Source organism: Mirounga leonina, unplaced genomic scaffold, assembly GCF_011800145.1.
Source record: "Mirounga leonina isolate KUSES-001 unplaced genomic scaffold, KU_Mleo_1.0 Mir_151, whole genome shotgun sequence".
Classification (NCBI taxonomy): Eukaryota; Metazoa; Chordata; class Mammalia; order Carnivora; family Phocidae; genus Mirounga; species Mirounga leonina.
In genome coordinates this window covers 109,060,009-109,077,003 of record NW_023270377.1, presented here as the reverse complement: position 1 = coordinate 109,077,003, position 16,995 = coordinate 109,060,009, and the positions used below count along the sequence as shown (strand labels likewise).

The 16,995-nt window shown below is 36.8% G+C and overlaps 1 pseudogene; it reads left to right on the top strand.

Annotated features, from left to right (window-relative positions):
• Positions 1–2,989: 2,989 nt before the first annotated feature.
• On the top strand, positions 2,990–3,089 carry LOC118012713 (annotated as a pseudogene).
• Positions 3,090–16,995: the final 13,906 nt, after the last annotated feature.

Here is a 16,995-nt window from a genome sequence, read left to right as displayed (position 1 = left end):
ACCAAGTCTCTCTACCACCACTGTGGGAGTGGACAACTGGAGGAAAACAACAAGAAAAATTATGCTAGGAGTTGCTGGGGAGAAGCAGATAGAAAAACCCAAGGAGCATTAACAAAGAGCACAAGGCAAGTAACTGTCAAGAGCATGAACCAAAAGTGCTGGTTATGTCCATGAGCCTGGCAGGCTAGCAAAGAGTGGGGGTGTGGCAGGCTTCCCTGAAGCCTTGAAGGGGCCAGTACAGTGAGTGGTTGAAGGAACCCAAGCTGCCTGTCCAAGTCCTCTGGATCTGGCCTATACCAGAGGATGGATGGGTCAGTTAATCTCATCAGGTTCACAGATGTAAAGAAGCCATAGGGAAGAAAGCATGTGATGGTCAGGATGAATACCCAAAATGACTGTGATATGCTGGAGAAATAGGCTAAATCCAATTAGGATAGCAGTCAACAAAGATAAATATGAGATGTCCTTGGGCTAAAATCCAACTGCTTGAGTAAAAGAGGGGTAAGATACAATATACAGTGGCATGTTTGACACTTTGGGTCTTTACTCAAGGAGTCAGAAGAAATATTGACTCTGCAAAGGTTAGCACAAACTTTGGCTGCACAGTAGTTAGTGCCTAGAACAATAGAGGTACAATCTTGGTCAACTCAGCTTGGGTTAGCCCTCCCCTGGAGTATGAGGCTGAGTTCATAGAGTCCACCTGTAGAGGGATCTGAGCAGAAGAAATTTGGTGGCATGTGACTGTGAGTCAGGACATGTTGTCATATGAATAAAAGTTAAAAACTGGGAGGTTTCTCCTGAAGGCAAAAAGACTCAGAGAGGATGTAAGAGCTATTTTCACATAAATGAAGATACAATGGCAATAAGGATTTAGAACTAGCATCAGGACCAAGAGTGGAAGCCAGAAGAGACAGAACTTCAGTTCAAAGAAAGAAATCCTAGGACCCTTCAGAGCTGCTTGAAAGAGAAGAGCTATCTCAGTAGACCGCATGTTCACCAGCAAAGACAATCTTTCAGGAGATTCTACAGAAAGAATCAAAGGGGGATGGGAAGGAAAGCAACCATTTACTTCCAACTCCAACTGCAGATTTCAGTCTTCTGAAAAATTCTCTCCAAATTTGTAAGAATGATGTTCATTCCCTGATTAAAACAAGCAAATGAGGCTCTGTTGTTTGTACTTTGGGTTGACTCAAATGTCATTTAAAAGCATTTCCACTTGTAAAACATCCTTAATCTATTTCATTAGGTGACAGAAAGCAGAGGAGATTTAAAATGTACTGATTCATGACAGGCACTGTGCCATAAATATTTTTTATCTTTAACTTAATCCTAAACAACAACCTATGAGGTAAGTATTACTATTTGTCTTTAATGGATCAGAAAACTATGACTCATAGAAGTTACATAATTTGAATGAGATTGGGCAGGCCATAAATGAGAAATCAAAGACTCAAAATGGCCTTCATAAGATTTTAAGCTTCTGATTGGTTTGTAAAAAACTGGAAAGTTTTTTACACCTTACAACAAAAAATTCTGAATAACTTCTGAAATCACAATTTTTCTTGAGTGAATAAGATATCTGAGATTGCAGAACAAAACGACTAACCCAAAACCTAAATAATAGCAGATACCTCTAAGGAGAGATAGGACACAAGCACCTGTTTATTTGCAGCAGACAATGGACACTATTCAAAATTTTTAATGAATTGCTAAATGTTGAGCATGGACTAATGTGACAACCTCACTCTAAAACCAAGATAACACTACAAGAATTTAAAGCCCCTATTGCACTGAGAGTGACCACAGCAACAAGAAAACCCAAACACAGCTCAACTTAGATTGACCCAAATTTCCACACTAATGACTCAGGAAAATGAGGGGAAACATACGCGTTTCCAGGCAATAATACTAGTTACATTAGTTTCCACTGTCCTACAAAAGATGTCATATTAAAAATAAAAAGCATAAGACATACATATAAGTAAGAGAAGTGGGAAGAAAAGAAAAAAATATGATCAACAAGAACAGATTTCAATATAACACGAATGTTGAAACTATCAGGAAATTTAAAATAACTATAATTAACATGTTTAAAAAAGTGGAAAGAGTATTCAGCATGCATGATCAGGTGGGGAACTTCAACAGAGACATAAAAATTATGAGGAAGAAGTCAGTGGGAATGCTAAAAATGAAAAGTATGATAAAAGAGTTGAAAATACTTTAATGGGGGATGCCTAGGTGGCTCAGTCAGTTAAGCGTCTGCTTTTGGCTCGATCTCAGGGTTCTGGGATAAAGCCCCACAAGGGGCTCCTTGCTCAGTGGGGAGCCTGCTTCTCCCTCTGTCTGCCACTCCCCCTGCTTGTGCTCTCTCTCTCTCTGAAAAATAAATAAATAAAATCTTTAAAAATAATAATAATATTTTTTTAAAAGAAGGCTTTAATGGCCTCAAAAATAAAATCAATACAGCTGAGGAAATAATCACTAAGCTGAAAGATAGGCCAATATAAATTATGTAAACTAAAACACAAAAAGAAAAAATAGAGAAAAAAAAACAGAATACCTAAAAGCTGTTGGATAATATAAAACAGTCTAACATACATGCATGTGAAATCCCAGAAGGAAAGAAGAGAAACAGGGCAGAAAAACATATTTGAACAGATAATGGCCAAAAATTAATGACATACATCAAACCACAGACCCAAACCCTCAAAGAGTACCAAACAGAATAAATACACCCACTCCTTAAAAAATATATAAACATATTATATTCAAACTCTTGAAAACCAAAGATAAAGATAAAATCTTTAAGGCAGCCACAAGGAAGGAGAAGACACTATATATAGAGAAACAAATATAAGAATTACAGAAGACTTTCATCAGAAACTACGCAAGCCTGAAGACAATAACAATGACATATGTAAAGAGCCGAAAGGAACAAAAAATCAATTACATATTCAATAAAACACCTTTTTAAAATTGTGAAGATTGCTTGCTTTGGCAGTACATACACCAAAGTTGGAATGACACAGAGATTAGCATGGCCCCTGCACAAGGATGGCAAGCAAATTTGTGAAGTGTTCCATATTTTTTTAAAAAATACATAAAATAAAATTAAGGAGAAATAAAAATATGTTCATCAAACAAAGTGAAAAAAATCAATTTCCAGTGTACCTGCTCTAAAAGAAATGTAGAAGGAAGTTCTTCAGATAGAAGAAATATGATACAAAACCTGGATCTATATAAAGAAATGAAGGACTGCCAATGACATAAGTGAAATGTCATAATACTAATTCAGCTCTAAAAGCCCTGGACATTATATATAAGACAAACATTAGAAGACTGAACAATGAGGAGAAAACACAAGATGAGCTACTGACTGAGGGACCCATGGGAAAACAATGCTACATCTCTTGGGTTTTATTTTTGCCTCATATATCCCAGACTTGTGGTAGAAGAAGATAACTACCAAAACCACAAACAAGAACAGATTTTTCAAACTCCCAATAAAAGCTTAATTTTATTGGGAGTTTGAAATTAATTAAAGACCAGCAAAGGGGTTGTCCAGCAACACAGATAACTTTTAGACAAAAACCACACAACCCTAGCCAAACACCACAGAAAAACTGTGGTTCTACTGCACTCAGACTAGCAAGGTCCAGTGGAGAGCCTGGACTTTAACCTAACTCCCATCAAAGAGTCAGAGAAGGCTGAGTCTGACTTTCATTGCCCTGAGCAATAAGGTCTCACAACACTGAGTGGGAGTCTGGACTTCCACTCTCCACTGACAGAAAAGAGGTGCCCTTGCCGCTCTCCAAGGGTGGAATCAGAGGCAGACTAGTGGAGAGTCATGACTTTTACCACTGCCCAATGGTAAGGAGACCAATACCCTTGGCCTCAATGGAGGCCATATGGGGAATAGTAATGAGTCATTCCTACACTCCCAACCATGGTAGTATCAAAAAAGGTCTAGTGAAGGGCCAGAGTACCAATCCAAAAATTTCCAGGTTTCAGTTGGAAATCACTTGTCATAACAAAAACCAATAAAATGTCAGCCCGAATAAAAAGAGATAGCAATAGAAACAAAACTGAGATGATGGAGATAATCAAATTACCTTACAAAGATTTTAAAGTAGTCATCATTACAATGCTTCAATAAATAATTATAAACATGCTTGAAACAAATAAAAACAGGAAAAGTTTCAGCAGAGAAATAAAATACACAAAGAAGAACCCAGGTGTGGGGGAGGAGCAAGATGGCAGATGAGTAGGAGACCTAAATTTCATGTGGTCCCAGGAATTCAGCTAGATAGGGATCAAACCATTCTGAAAACCTATGAACTCAACAGGAGATAGAAGAAAAGAATAGCAGCAACTCTCTGAAAACAGAAAAGCGACCACATTCTGGAAGGTCTCTTCTGATTTGTTTAGTGTATATTTTCTGGTGATGTTGTTATCCTGTTACCATTTTGTTCTCTCATTCATCTATTCTCCTCTGGACAAAATGACAAGATGGAAAAAATCACCTCCAAAAAAAGAACAAAAGGCAGTACCGACTGTCAGGCACCTAATCAATACGGACATTAGTCAGATGTCGGAACAAGAGTTCAGAATGATAATTTTAAAGATATTAACTGGGCTTGAAAAAAGCATGGAAGATATTAGAGAAACCCTTTCTGGAGAAATAAAAGAACTAAATTCTAAACAAGTCAAAATCCAAAAGGCTATTAATGAGGTGCAATCAAAAAAGGAGGCTCTAAAGCCTAGGATAAATGAGGCAGAAGAGAGAATTAGAGATATAGAAGACCAAATGATGGAAAATAAAGAAGCTGAGAAAAAGAGAGATAAACAACTACTGGATCACAAGGGCAGAATTCGAGAGATAAGCGATACCATAAGATGAAACAATATTAGAATAATTTGGATCCCAGAAGAAGAAGAAAGAGAGAGAGGGGCAGAAGGTATAATGGAGCAAATTATAGCAGAGAACTTCCGTAATTTGGGGAAAGAAACAGGCATCAAAATCCAGGAGGCCCAGAGAAACCCCCTCAAAATCAATAAAAATAGGTCAACACCCCGACATCTAATAATAACACTTACGAGTCTCAGAGACAAAGAGAAAATCCTAAAAGCAGCTCTGACCTGGAGATCTGTAACCTACAATGGTAGAAACATTACATTCGCAACAGACTTATCCACAGAGACCTGGCAGGCCAGAAAGGACTGGCAGGATATATTCAGAGCACTAAATGAGAAAAATATGCAGCCAAGAATCCTATATCCAGCTAGGCTGTCATTGAAAATAGAAGGAGAGATAAAAAGCTTCCAGGACAAATAAAAACTAAAGAAATTTGCAAACACAAAACCATCCCTACAAGAAATATTGAAAGGGGTCCTCTAAGCAAAGAGAGACCCTAAAAGCAACATAGACCAGAAAGGAACACAGACAATATACAGTAACAGTCACCTTACAGGCAATACAATGGCACTAAATTCATCTTTCAATAGTTACCCTGAATGTAAATGGGCTAAATGCCCCAATCAAAAGACACAGGCTATCAGATTGGATTAAAAAACAAGACCCATTGATATGCTGTTGCAAGAGACTCATTTTAGACCCAAAGACACCCCCAGATTGAAAGTAAAGGGGTGGAAAACTGTTTACCATGCTAATGGGCACCAAAAGAAAGCTGGGGTGGCAATCCTTATATCAGACAAATTAGATTTTAACCAAAGACTGTAATAAGAGATGAGGAAGCACACTATATCCTACTTAAAGGGTTTATCCAACAAGAAGATCTAAAAATTGTAAATATCTATGCTCTTAACAAGGGAGTAGCCCAATATATAAACCAATTAATAACAAAAGCAAAGAAACACATCGACAACAACACAATAATAGTAGGGGACTTTAACACCCCCCTCACTGAAATGGACAGATCATCTAAGCAAAAGATCAACAAGGAAATAAAGACTTTAAATGACACACTGGACCAAATGGACTTCACAGAACTCTTCAGAACATTCCATCCCAAAGCAACAGAATACACATTCTTCTCTAGTGCCCATGGAACATTCTCCGGAATAGATCACATCCTAGGTCACAAATCAGGTCTCAACCAGTACCAAAAGTTTGGGATCATTCCCTGCATATTTTCAGACCACAATGCTTTGAAACTAGAATTCAATCACAAGAAGAAAGTCAGAAAGAACTCAAATACATGGAAGCTAAAGAGCATCCTACTAAAGAATGAATGGGTCAACCAGGAAATTAAAGAAGAATTAAAAGATTCATGGAAACCAATGAAAATGAAAACACAACTATTCAACATCTTTGGGATGCAGCAAAGGCAGTCCTAAGAGGAAAGTATATAGCAATACAAGCCTTTCTCAAGAAACAAGAAAGGTCTCAAATACACAACCTAACCCTACACCTAAAGGAGCTGGAGAAAGAACAGCAAATAAAGCCTAAACCCAGCAGGAGAGGAGAAATAATAAAGATTGAGCAGAAATCAGTGAAATAGAAACCAAAAGAATAGAACAGATCAACAAAACTAGGAGCTCGTTCTTTGAAAGAATTAACAAGATTGATAAACCCCTGGCCTGACTTATCAAAAAGAGAAGAGAAATGACCCAAATCAACAAAGTCATGAATGAAAGAAGAGAGATCACAACCAACACCAAAGAAATACAAACAATTATAAGAACATATTATGAGCAACTATATGCCACCAAATTAGATAATCTGGAAGAAATGGATGCATTCCTAGAGTTGTATCAACTACCAAAACTGAACAAGGAAGAAATAGAAAACCTGAACAGACCTGTAACCACTAAGGAAATTGAAGCAGTCATCAAAAATCTCCCAACAAACAAAAGCCCAGGGCCAAATGGCTTCCTAGGGGGAATTCTACCAAATGTTTAAAGAAGAATTATTACTTATTCTTCTGAAACTGTTCCAAAAAATAGAAATGGAAAGAAAACTTCCAAACTCGTTTTATGAGGCCACCATTACCTTGATCCCAAAACCAGACAAAGACCCCATCAAAAAGGAGAATTACAGACCAATACCCCTGATGAACATGGATGCAAAAATTCTCACCAAAATACTAGCCAATAGGATCCAACAGTACATTAAAAGGATTATTCACCAGAACAAAGTGGGATTTATCCCTGGGTTTCAAGGTTGGTTCAACATCCACAAATCAATCAATGTGATACAATACATTAACAAAAGAAAGAACAAGAATCATATGATCCTCTCAATAGATGCAGAAAAAGCATTTGACAAAGTACAACATACTTTCTTGATCAAAACTCTTCAGAATATAGGGATAGAGGGTACATACCTCAATATCATAAAAGCCATCTCTGAAAAACCTACAGCGAATATCATTCTCAATGGGGAAAACCTGAGAGCTTTCCCTCTAAGGTCAGGAATGTGGCAGGGATATCCACCATCACCATTGCTATTCAACATAGTATTAGAAGTCCTAGCCACAGCAATCAGAAAACAAAAAGAAATAAAAGGCATCCAAATCGGCAAAGAAGAAGTCAAACTCTCACTCTTTGTAGATGATATGATACTTTATGTGGAAAACCCCAAAGACTCCACCCCAAAACTGCTAGAACTCATACAGGAATTCAGTCAAGTGGCAGGATATAAAAATCAATATACAGAAATCAGTGGCATTCCTATACACCAACAACAAGACAGAAGAAAGAGAAATGAAGGAGTCGATCCCATTTGCAATTGCACCCAAAACCATAAGATACCTAGGAATAAATCTAACCAAAGAGGCAAAGAATCTGTACTCAGAAAACTATAAAATACTCATGAAAGAAACTGAGGAAGACACAAAGAAATGGGAAAACGTTCCATGATCATGGATTGGAAGAACAAATATTGTGAAGATGTCAATGCTACCTAGAGCAATCTACACATTCAATGCAATCCCTATCAAAATATCAGCAACTTTTTTCAAAGAAATGGAACAAATAATCCTAAAATTTACATGGAACCAGAAAAGACCCCAAATAGCCAGAGGAATGTTGAAAAAGAAAAGCAAAGCTGGCAGCATCACAATTCTGGACTTCAAGCTCTATGACAAAGCTGTCATCATCAAGACAGTATGGTACTGGCACAAAAACAGACACACAGATCAATGGAACAGAATAGAGAGCCCAGAAATGGACCCTCAACTCAATGGTCAACTCATCTTCAACAAAGCAGGAAAGAATGTCCAATGAAAAAGACAGTCTGTTCAACAAATGGTGTTGGGAATATTGGAAAGCCACATGCAGAAGAATGAAACTGGACCACTTCCTTACAGCACACACAAAAATAGACTCAAAATGGTTGAAAGACCTCAATGTGAGACAGGAATCCATCAAAATCCTTGAGGAGAACACAGGCAGCAACCTCTTCGACCTCAGCCACAGCACCTTCTTCCTAGGAACATCACCAAAGGCAAGGGAAGCAAGGGCAAAAAATGAATTATTGGGACTTCATCAAGGTAAAAAGCTTTTGTACAGCAAAGGATACAGTCAACAAAACCAAAAGAATGGGAGAAGATATTTGCAAATGACATATCAGATAAAGGGCCAGTATCCAAAATCTATAAAGAACTTATGAAACTCAACACCCAAAGAACAAATGATCCAATCAAGAAATGGGCAGAAGACATAAACAGACATTTTTCCAAAGAAGACATCCAAATGGCCAACAGACACATGAAAAAGTGCTCAACATCCCTCGGCATCAGGGAAATCCAAATCAAAACCTCAATGAGATACCACCTCACACCAGTCAGAATGGCTAAAATTAACAAGTCAGGAAACGACAGATGTTGGCAGGGATGTGGAAAAAGGGGAACCCTGCTACACTGTTGGTGGGAATGCAAACTGGTGCAGCTACTCTGGAAAACAGTATGGAGGTTCCTCAAAAAGTTTAAAATAGAGCTGCCATATGACCCAGCAATTGCACTACTGGGTATTTACCCCAAAGACACAAATGTAGGGATCCAAAGGGGTACGTGCACCCGATGTTTATAGCAGCAATGTCCACAATAGCCAAACTATGGAAAGAGCCAAGATGTCCTTTGACAGATGAATAGAAAAAGAAGATGTGGTGTATATTTACAATGGAATATTATGCAGCTATCAAAAGGAATGAAATCTTGCCATTTGCAATGACATAGATGGAACTGGAGGGTATTATGCTGAGCGAAATAAGTCAATCAGAGAAAGACATGTATCATATGACCTCACTGATATGAGGAATTCTTAATCTCAGGAAACAAACGGAGGGTTGCTGGAGTGTGGGTGGAAGGAGGGATCGGGTGGTTGGATGATAGACATTGGGGAGTGTATGTGCTATGGTGATTGCTGTGAATTGTGTAAGACTGTTGAATCACAGACCTGTACCTCTGAAACAAATAATACATTATATGTAAAAAAAAAAAAAAAAGAAGAAGAAGAAGAAGAAGAAGAAGAAGAAGAAGATAGCAGGAAGGGAAAATTGAAGGGGGGGAAATCGGAGGGGGAGATGAACCATGAGAGTATGGACTCTGAGAAACAAACTGAGGGTTCTAGAGGCATGGGGGGGTGGGGCGATGAGTTAGCCTGGTGATGGGTATTAAAGAGGGCACGTTCTGCATGGAGCACTGGGTGTTATATGCAAACACTGAATCATGGAACACTACATCAAAAACTAATGATGTGGGCGCCTGGGTGGCTCAGTTGGTTAAGCGACTGCCTTCGGCTCAGGTCATGATCCTGGAGTCCCAGGATCGAGTCCCATATTGGGCTCCCTGCTGAGCAGGGAGTCTGCTTCTCCCTCTGACCCTCCCCCCTTTCATGTGTTCTCTCTCTCATTCTCTCTCTCTCAAATAAATAAATAAAAATCTTTAAAAAACATAAAACAAACAAAAAAAACAAAAAACTAATGATGTAATGTATGATGATTAACATAATAAAATTAAATTAAATTAAAAAAAACAAAGAAGAACCCAAAAGAAATTAAAGAACTAAAAAATAATATCCCAAATAATAAAATCAATGGACGGGCTCACAGCAGAATGGAGGGAACAGAGAAAAGAATCAGTAAACTTGAAGGTAAAACAATAGTAATTACCCAACTAGAATGATAGAGAAAAAATAGACTCAAAAAAAATGAACAGAGTCTCAGAGACATACAAGATTATAGCAAATGATCAAATACTCATATCATTGGACCCCAAAAGAAAAAAAGAAAAAGAATGAGATTGAAAACTCATTTAAATAAATAATGACGGAAATTTTTCCAAATATGGCAAAAAACAAGATTCAAAAAGCTTAGAGATTTCCAGACAGGATAAACCCAAAGAAATTTACTCCAGAATGCATCATAGTCAAATTTCTAAAAAGTAAAGACAAACAAAAATATATTGAAAGTAGCAAGGGAGCAATTATACCTTACCTATACTATAAGAGAAAACAATTCAAATGACAGCATATTTATCATTACAAACTAGGGAGGAAGTAGCACAATATATTTCAAGTGCTGAAATATAAAAAACCAAAATTATACATCCAGAGAAAATATCCTTCAGAATTAAGGGGAAATCAAGACATTCTCAGAAAAAGGAACTAAGAAAATTTATTACCAATAGCCCACCTGAAAGAAATGGCTAAAGGGAGTTTTCTGAACAGAACGGAAATGTTGAAAGAAGGGCTCCTACAACATTAGAGTGGGAAAAAGAAAAGAAAAGAATCAAATAAAAGAATAAAAAAAAAATACACACACACACAAAAAAACACCTCTTAGGGGCACCTGGGTGGCTCAGTTGGTTGAGCGCCTGCCTTCGGCTCAGGTCATGATCTCAGAGTCCTGGGATGGAGCCCCACATTGGGCTTCCTGCACAGTGGGGAGTCTGTGCTTCCTCTCTGTCTGCCCCCCACTCCCCCACCTGTGCACTCTCTCTCTCTCTCTCAAATAACTAAATAAAGTCTTTAAAAAAAAGAATCAAAAAATGGATAAATATAATACATTTTCATTCTCCTTTTGAATGTTCTAAATTATGTTTGAAAGTTGAGCCAAAATTATAACACTGTTGTATGTGGTCCTAAATGTGTGTAGAGGAAATATGTAGAACAATTATAATACAAATTTGAACTTAAGAACTTAAAGGGAGAAGATTTCTATACTTTACTCAATCTGGTAAAGTGTGGATAACTGTAGGCTCTGATTAGTTATGTATATATAATTTAATACATAGAGATACCACAAAAATATCTATCCAAAATATTTACTTAAAAATACTATAGATGTGAAGAAAAGGGAACTCTCATGCACAGTTGGTGGGAATGCAAGTTGATTGTAGCCACTATGGAAAACAGTATGAGGCTTCCTCAGAAAATTAATAAAACAACTCTCATATGATCCAGTACTTCTACTCCTGGGTATTTACCCAAAGAAAATGAAAACATTAATTCAAAAGATAGATGCATCTCTATGTTTATTGCAGTATAATTTACAATAGCCAAGATATGAAAGCAACCCAAGTGTCCATCAGTAGATGAATGGATAAAAAAGAAGTGATTGATACACACACACACACACACACAGGAATACTACTCAGCCATAGAAAATAATGAGATCTTGCCATTTGTGACAACATGAATAGACTTAGAGGACATTATGCTAAGTGAAATAAGTCAGACAAAGACAAATACCATATGATTTCACTATAAGTGGAATCTGAAAAACAAACAGACTCAAATACTGAGAACTGGTGGTTGCCGAAGGAAAGGTGGATGGGGGGATGGGTGAAATAAGTGAAGGAGGTTAAGAGGTACAAACTCCCAGTTATAAAATAAATAAGTCATGAAGATGAAAATACAGCATAAGGAATATAGTCAGTAATGCTGTAATAGTGTTGTATGGTGACAGATGGTGACTACATTCATTGTGATGAGCACTGAGTAATGTATAGAATTATTGAATCACTAGTATAACATTGCATGTCAACTGTACTTCAATAATAAATAATAAAAACGCTACAGATAAAATTATAAAGAAGAAGTAACCCACAAGGAAAAAAATAAAAAGAAAACAGACATGAAAAACAGAGAACAGAAAGCAAAAATTAAAACAGCAGACTTAAACCCTAAAAGGCTAATAATTATATTAAATGTACATATTCTAAATTCAGAGGGGATAAAAGATAACCCAACTTTATGCTGCCAATCAGTAATTCACTCCAATTATAATGGTATAGGGAGGTTGGTGTTAAAAGGATATAAAAAGATATACCACACAAATATTAATCAAAAGAAAGCATGAGTGACTATATTAGCCAGATAAAGTAAACATCAGAGCAAAGAAAATTAGCAGAGAGAGAGAGTGATGTAACATAATGATAAAAGGGTCAATCCACCAAAAAGACATAGGAATCCTAAATGCATCTTCGTCAAACAACAGAGCTACAAAATATGTGGAGCAAAATTGATAGAATTTTAAAAAGAAATAGATAAATCCTTATTTTTGACGTTGGGACTTCAACACCATCTCTCAACAATAGATAGACAAGAGACAAAACCAGCAAGGAATAGAACATAACAAAACCATCAACCAAAAGGATCTAATCAAAATTTACCAAAACTTTCAACCAGCAAAAACAGAATACACATTTTTTCAAGCACCCATGGAACATACACCAAGGTAAACTGTATCTTGAATCATAAAACATACCTCAAAGATTAAAATCCTATATTATGTGTTCTCTGACTATAATAGTATCAAAAGAACAGAAATAAAAGAACATAAAGATAACAGAAAAGTCCCCAAACACTTGGAAACTAAGAGACACCTAAATAAGTTATGGGTAAAATAGAAATCTCGGGGTGCCTGGGTGGCTCAGTCATTAAGCATCTGCCCTCGGCTCAGGTCATGATCCCAGGGTCCTGGGATCAAGCCCCATTGGGCTCCCTGGTCTGCGGGAAGCCTGCTTCTCCCTCTCCCACTCCCCCTGCTTGTGTTCCCTCTCTCGCTGTGTCTCTCTCTGTCGAATAAATAAAATCTTAAAAAAAAAAAATAGAAATCTCAATAGAAATTTAGAAACACATTGAGCTGAAAGAAAATAAATATACAACATACCAAAATTTGTGGGATAGAGCTAAAGAAGCATGTATATAAGTCTGCTTGGGCTACCATAACAAAATACCACAAAAATTGATGAAAAGTTCAATAAAATTGACAAACCTCTAGCAAGAAAAGACACAAATTACTCATATAAGGAATGACAGGAGATGTCATTAAAGACCTGGCAGACATCAAAAGATAATAAAAATATTGCAAACAACTCTCTCTATATAAATTTGACAATTTGATGAAATGGGTCAATTCTTCAAAAAGTAAAAATTACCATAACTCATACAATATGAAATAGATATTTTGAAAGGCCTATAACTACTAAAGAAACTGAATTCATAGTTAAGTTCTACCCCTAAAAAATCTCTAGTCCAATATAATCTCATTGGAGAATTCTACCAAATATTTAAAGAACACTAATTCTATACAATATTTTCTGAAAACAGAAGAGGAAGGAACACTTCCCAATTAATTTTATAAGGTTAGTGTTACCTCAATACTAAAAGTAAAAATAAAAAACAGTACAATAAAGGAAAACTACAGACTGAATATGGACAAAAATAATTAACAAAATATTAGCAAGTAGAATACAGCAATGTATGAAATAAAGCATATCCAAGGAGAATATATTCCAGGAATGCAAGGGTAGTTCAAATATTGAAAATCAATCAACATCATCCATTATATTAACAGACTAAGAAGAAAAATCAGATTAGCATTTTAATTGGTGCAGAAAACTCATTCAGCAAAATTTAACCTCAATTCATGACAGTAATTCTCGGACACCTAGGAATAAAAGAGAACTTCCTCAATATGATCAAGAGCACCTACCAAAAATACCTACAACTTACCATTGTACTTGATTGTGAAGGACTGAGGCTTTCTCCCTAAGACTGGAAACAAAACAATACAGTCCCTGTCACCACTCTTACTCAACATAGTGCTGGAAGTCCTAGCCCCTGCAATATGGTAAGAAAGAAAAGGAACACAGAACAAAAAGGAAGGACTAAAACAGTCACTATGTGCAGATGACATTATGATCTCTGTAGAAATTCCCAAGGAATCTGCAAAAATAAAATCCCAGAACTAATAAATAAGCTTAGTAAGGTCACAGGAATGAACATCAACATACAAAAATCAATTATATTTCTATAGTCTAACAATGAACACTTGAACAACAAAATTTTAAAATATATTATTTAAAATGACTCAAAAATGAAATGCTTAGGTGTAAATCTAACAAAATATGTATAGATGTTGTATTCTAAAAAATAAAAAATACTGATGAAAGAAATCAAAGATCTAAATAAATGGAGACGTATGCCATTTTCGTGTTCTAGAAATTTTAATATAAGTAAAGAAGTCAATACTCCCCATACTGTTATACATGTTTGGTACAATTTCTATCAAAATCCCAGCATGGTTTTACAGATTTTTATGGATAAATTTATATGAAAATGGAAAGGAACAAGAGAGTTAAACCCTTTTGAGAAAAAAAAAAGAGAATAAAGTTGGGAGTTTTCAGTCTATCTGACCTCAAAACTTATTATATAACCCCAGTAATCAAGACGGCATGGCACTGGTAGAGGAACAGACGCATAACAACAGAACAGAATAGAGAATCCAGAAACAGACAGACATAAATATGGCCAACTGAATTTTTTACAAAGGTGCAAAAGCAATGTGATCAAGGAAGTCTTTTCAGTAAACAATTAGACATACATAAGCCAAAACAAAACAAAACAAAAAAACTTGACCTAAGCCTCACACCTTGAGCAATAATTAACACAAACTAGAACAGGGACTTTAGCATGTAAAATATAAAATTATAAAACATCTCCCTCCCCCCCAAAAAAGAAAATCTTTGGGATGTGGGGCTAGGCAAAGAGTAGTTAGACTTGGTACCAAAAAGCATGATCAAAAAAGAAGAAAATTAAAATTAAAATTAAAAATTTTTGTTCTCCTGAGTGGCTCAGTGGATTAAGCATCCAACTCTTGATTTCAGCTCTGGTCATGATCTCAGGGTCATGAGATCAAGCCCCATGTCAGGCTCCACACTGGGCATGGAGTCTGCTTAAGATTCTTTCTCTCCCTCTCCCTCTGCCTACCCCCACCCCCACCCACTCTCTCTCTCTCTCTAAAAAACAACAACAACAACAAGGGTGCCTGGGTGGCTCAATCAGTTGAGCATCTGCCTTCGGCTCAGGTCATGATCTCAGGGTCCAGGAATCAGGCCCCGTGTTGGGGTCCCTGCTCAGTAGGGAGTCTGCTTCTCCTTCTTCCTCTGCCCCCCAGTTCATGCTCTCTGTCTCAAATAAATAAACAACAACATTTTGTTCTGAAAAAGATCTTGTTAAGGGAGAGGAAAAGACAAGTTATAGACTAGTGGAAAATATTTGCAACCAACATACCTGACAAGGACTAGTAATTAGAATATATAAAGAATTCTCCAAAACACAATAGTAAAAAATGAAACAATCTATTTAGAGTATGGGCAAGGATCTGAGCAGAAATTTTACTGAAGAGGCTATAGAGATGACAAGGAAGCACATGAGAAGATGTTCAGTGTCACCAACCATTGGGGAAATGCAAAACAAAACCACAATGAGCTATCACTATACAGCTATCAAGATGCCAAAATTAAAAAAATAATAACAACACCAAAAGCTTGTGAGAATGCACAGAAACTTGATCAAAATATATATTGTGGTAGGAATATAAATGGCAACTCTAGAAAACAGTTTGACAATATATTTAAACACTAACATACAGCTACCAAACAAACCAGCAATTGCACACTTGGACATTTATCCCAGAGAAATGAAAACTTAGGATCACATAAAATCTGACACAAATGTTTTTATCAGCTTTATTCATAACAGTCCAAAATGAGAAACAACCCAGATGTCCTTCAATGGATAACCAGTGAAGCAAACTGGTACAGCCATTACCATGGGATACTACCAAGCAATAAAAAGGAACAGACTTATGTGCACCAACTGAGTGAAAATACCAATCCCAAAATATCACTCACTGTTTGATTCCATTTGTTTAACATTCTTGAAATGACAAAATTACAGAAATGGAAAACAGGCATTGTGAGGGGTTATGAATAGAGGTAGGGTCTCAGAAGAGAAGCAGTGCATGCCCTGATTTGCATTTCCTTTCTCTTCCCTTCGGTATCATGGTGGATATAGGACAGATAAGGGCTACTCTCAACAGAACCAGAACTTGCCTCTGGTCAAAGAAAAGCTCCAAAGATATGCCTATAGGAGTAGACTAAAGAGAAATTTGATTCAAGCATATAAGCATTTCAATAAATTACTCTCAATGAAAGTGATAAAAGTTAGGATTTTTTCAAATCACCAAGTGTGTCCTGAAATGTAAATTGGTTTCAGTAGACCATGTCCACCAGGAAATTGCTAAAGTCAGATTCTTAAAAATACATAGGTCCCTCCAAGGAAAACCAAGGGAGGGGACTGCAGCCCCAGACACTGAGACAGTTACCAATTATTTTTTGACAGGAATAGCAGCAGTCCTATCATGCTAGATCTATTTATCAAAAACAATGCTTACGCTTTCTGTAAAACGTATTTCTTAACTTGTGTGTGGGTTTTAAATTTGAGGACTGCCTTTGCTCTTGGTTGAGCTGCTCTGGAAATCAGAAAAGCAAATCCTACTCCCTGAAAGGTAATATGTAGTCACACCTGGAGGTGGGGTACAAGAGCTCACCCCTGGATGGCTGTTCAGACCATGGAGCCTTAGAAATACAGGCTAGGGCTGCTTTCGGGGTCTCAGAGTCCATGTTACCCACTCAGCTAACTGATGAAGGATTAGCTGTCCACTGTTATGTTGGACATCTCCAG